The following is a 4,599-nucleotide window of genomic DNA, read 5'->3' on the forward strand; positions in this document are numbered from 1 at the left end:
TTCGCCCTGCGTGCGATCTGGTTTGTATTGTTTCCTCTGGTATTAGATTTCTTGTTTGTTGTCGCGGGCTGTGTTCGGTACGGTGTTTCTTGAGCAACGATGTCGTTGGATTAGGCGCTGGTTTTTTATGGACGCCGCTTATGTGCTACATTTGTTGTGGGGGGCGTCGTGCACCGTCGAGGAGGAGAATGGCAGATTGTTGATGGCTGGAGCTTCCCTTCAAATTTAACTTACTGCTTTAGTTACCAACTTTGACAGAAATAGATAGGGTCGGTGCACCCACCGCATAGAGCTCAATGAAGCTCGTCAATCCAGCAATACATGGCATCAGATGGAATGTCTTACCTGCTCTATGCACGCACTTAACGTTGTTTCAGATGGAATGCATTCAACATACATGGTGGAAGAGAGTTGCCCCCAGGCCCCCCACTACTGAACCACGGCGTCCACAATAAGGAGATGGAGATCGTCGTCCTAGGGGTAATCAATTTAAACTTTGCTAACATCAGTCACCTACATTACCATGATCTCACCAGTTGCTAGATCCAGTATACTGACAATGATTCACCAAACCATATAGTCATTAAACTGCATGCAATTCCTGGTATAAGAATACTTGCCCAAATAATGGCTGCATTGTCAGCTCGACCATCATTTTAAAATATGAGCTCCCGCATTTCTCCTTCCCCTCAGACCACATATCTTTACACGATGCAATAAAAGAGTGTATGCCAGAGAGGTGCATTCAATACTTCCCTACTTGAGGGGATCGCATATACAAAATTAAAATGCAGTGATCACATCACAGATTATAAATTGTTTTCTTAATTTACACACACTGTACACCTGCTTTCCCAAATCGGCATTACCATATCACCATGTATCCAACCTTTAGGCGCAACAGGCAACCTACAATTGGAGTGATGGTTCAGTAAGATAGAACATTTAGCACAAAGAAAGATGAATTTTGAAAAAAAAACTTTCCGTGAACACAGAAAAAATTGATGCTCGACTGACTTAATACCATCTAAAAGCAAGATAGTAATATGAGGTCAAGCCAGCCAAGTGAAAGACGTTTGAACTGGAATTAGACACATTGTACATCATCAATCATTAGGAGCTGGACCCCATAGAATCTTTTCGGCTTCAGTTTTATGATTAGAATTTGGCTTCAAACTAACTAAACTAAAGACTTTTTTTTTCTTGTCCACTCTTCAGTTGCTAAATTATGATTCATAAAGTTAATAGTGCATCTTGGAAAAGGTTATAATAGTTTTGGTTACAGGGTTGATGATATATCTATGGATATTATACTGATTGATAGTCCATGGTTCATTTGAGCTCACTTTGGCGCGAATGCGGTGATGAAGGTTCGACCTGCAGTTTCGGATTTCCCTTGACTCATTCAGTGCAGCTTCCTTCATGACGTATGCCACATGCTATTATGAACTTTCTCATTGTATATAAATTTTCAGGAGAGAAAAAAGGAAAAAGATGTTACGGTTTTCCTTGCAGCTCAATTTTCACACCCTTCCCAGGTTAATATTCACTATTTTCTTTGGACCAAATTTATGCTGCCTTTTCTCTGTACACACGTCATCAAAACTGAACAAAGAGGCATCACATAGGTTTACATGGCGCGTGTGAACATGGTTTAAGATATGATGTTTCTTGGAGAGTGCAAACTAACCTTTTCCATTTAATGGTTTATTAACTAAAATATTGATTGACGGCACATTCTGATGCTTCAGCTTTGTTTTTGCTTTCTTGTCACTTAATTGGGTAATATAGTAAGAAAGCATACTGAATGAGACTCGAAGGAATTTTGATGTCAACTCGTGATTAGCAAAACTTAAAATGATCTCTTTAGACAAGTATCGGATTAAAGAGACCAATATAGAACCATATTAAATAGGGACTGAGCTTAGCTGGAAGGTGAGAAAGAAATTACAATTGCTATTGGTGCAACATTACAAAATTTAACTTAGTTATCTATCAGATTTCTTGACTCAAATTCCACCTAGCAAAGAAGAAGATTGAATCCCCAGAAAAACCATGCTAAAAGAAATAGAGACTCATCGATTGACCTCAGTCAAATTATTTGTTAAATAGAGACTGAGCAAAGAGGGAAGGTGAGAAAGAAATTACAATTGCTATTGGTGCAACAATACAAATTTTAGCTTAGCTATCTATCAGATTTCTTGACGCAAATTCTAGCTAGCAAAGACGAAGATTGAATCCCCAAAAACCCATGCTAAACCAAATAGAGACTCGTTGATTTACCTCAATTAAATTATTTACAAAACATTGTACATGAACTTGTTTTAAATACATGACAAAATCTAGCTGAGCTAAACCTTCCTGGAATCTTATGTGGATTTTTAGAGTTTAGACCAAGGAGAAACGGGGAAATAATTCCGGATAGAGGGTAGTGTACGAGGGAGCCTTAGAATAGCGGGTAGCCTAGCGAAGTTTATTGGAAAAAGGTGGCTTTTGTCTCGTCAGTGAGTTTGTTGCCCAATGCCCATGCTACTGATATAATGTCGTTCATGACATACCTCGCCCAGTTCCAATTCGGGATGTCATCCAAATTTTTTAGAGCCACAAAATATGTTGGAAGAATAACTACGGATCAAATGGACCTCAAACTTTATCTCACCTTGAACACCACATAAATCACATTCTAACATGGAGGCCTCAGCCATCGCCAAGGCATCTCATGGAACATGGGGGAAACTCCAAATCGAACAGAGCAACACAAAAATAGGAATCAGGCATGAGGAAAGGGGAATAAGCTAACCTGGGTAATGGGATCAGCAGGTTGAGGAGGGTGCCACCGTGCCAGCGGCCTCCACGAGGATAATCTTGCACATGATGTCGCCTCAAGCAATGGATCGCCACCACCAGAACCGAAGCACTTGTTGTTCATGGTTTCAGTTATGAGATATCCCGTCAACTGAGGTACAAATCACAAATAGGTCACCTCACGAGCTAAAGAATATAATCTTATCCAAGAAAAGACAAAATAGTCCGCAGCAGCAAAGCTTTATTAAGTTCTTTACTAAGAAAGCGAACTTAGAAACTACAGCCCAAACAGAGAATAAATGGTTTAGAACAGGCATAAATCTGATCCATCTTCCATCATCAATAATAAAAATAGGAAATCTTGAAATCCTTGGTCCAAACATCAGAAGTCACAAAAGTCGAAGCAAGCAGTGAACTGAAAATTACTCTGAGAAAAACTTTTCTTTTGTTGACTCTAAACAAAGCCCATGCCCTGCTGTCCACGCAATACAACAAATTATTGGCCCAAGCTTGAAGTACTAACAAGAACGAATCCCTTTCGTTATTAATTCATTAAATGAACAGCAGGGAAAGTGGATGCATGTGCAGGCATCGTAATGAATGGTACTTGATGAAGAGAAATAACTATGCTAATATATGACTTTGCTAACTAATCAATCTGCTGCAATCACAGTTGGTGCATAACACTAAACGAGCGCTTGTGATTAGGACAATGGTTATAGATAAGTAAAGAGAAATTACAAAACAAGGTATGATGAGACTACCAAATCAGCCTGAGAAAGTAGGATCAACGGAAACATAACAAAGGAGACAGAATAATGAATATTTAGTGGAGATGAGCTAGTTGACCCTACAGGCCAGAGGAAGAGCTCACGAGAAGGTTACGCCAGCGAATTTGGGACCGATGCCTGGAAGGAAGAAGCAAAGCACTAAAGAACACATCTTGTTCGCGCCTAACTATGTTGTGCAGTTGCGCCGATGGCCTCATCGTCTGAGGCAACTCCACATGTCTCCACTATAAATCTAAAGCGTGAACTGGGAGGACTTCTGCAATTGTTAAGCGAATCCTGCATACAACCATGACATTGGCTACAAATTTGATCTTCACCTCCCGATGCAATTACAACATATGATTATGCACATATATAACAGTAGTATGATGGATTGACTACCATCAAGAAGAGAACATAAACTGACAGATTTTCCGGTAAAAAAACTGGCTGCGTTAATTTTTACCTTTCCCACTGCATAACCAAATGTCATTAACTATCAAATTAGTCGCAAATAAGACTAAAATCACCAACGGGTTGCTACCTTGATGCTTTATATTTCTTCTATGTGTCTTGCTGTCCCCTCCAAGTCACTGACGCGCCCGGTCGATCCTAAAGTTTGTCATTTCCTTGTGGAGTTTCTTATTGCATAGATCTGAACAAAAATGGAGGGACCAAATAAATTTCAGATTTAGGAGTCAGGAACTAACAGTTGTAAATCCACACCAATGAAAAGAAATACAACCTGATTATGTGGCAGACCTTTAATGGGAAAGGTAAAATCTGTAGCATAGTTGTAACTTAAAATTATAGGTCACTAAAGTGCATGCCACTACATCAGCAAAATTCATCTAACAGACGTCGAGCTTGTGTAGGACTGTGTTATTAAGCACATCATGCTAACATGCAAACTCGTGATTGGAAAAACAAGTTACTCTAGCGAAAACTGGTGCTAAACAGTAATGAGAGCTAGAGGGAGCACCGCTTCTGAACATTCTAAGAACAATGAAAAGGCGTGCTCACA

At 39.6% G+C, this 4,599-nt stretch overlaps 1 long non-coding RNA gene across 1 annotated transcript; it reads right to left on the reverse strand.

The window, feature by feature from the left end:
* Positions 1 to 573: 573 nt before the first annotated feature.
* LOC120970278 (uncharacterized) lies at positions 574 to 4,397 on the reverse strand. Its single transcript, XR_005764994.2, has 3 exons — positions 4,120 to 4,397; positions 2,801 to 2,956; positions 574 to 909 (listed from the first exon to the last, which is right to left on the reverse strand). It is a non-coding gene; the product is annotated as an uncharacterized lncRNA (long non-coding RNA).
* Between the last annotated feature and the right edge of the window lie 202 nt (positions 4,398 to 4,599).

This window comes from Aegilops tauschii, chromosome 7 (assembly GCF_002575655.3).
Source record: "Aegilops tauschii subsp. strangulata cultivar AL8/78 chromosome 7, Aet v6.0, whole genome shotgun sequence".
Classification (NCBI taxonomy): Eukaryota; Viridiplantae; Streptophyta; class Magnoliopsida; order Poales; family Poaceae; genus Aegilops; species Aegilops tauschii.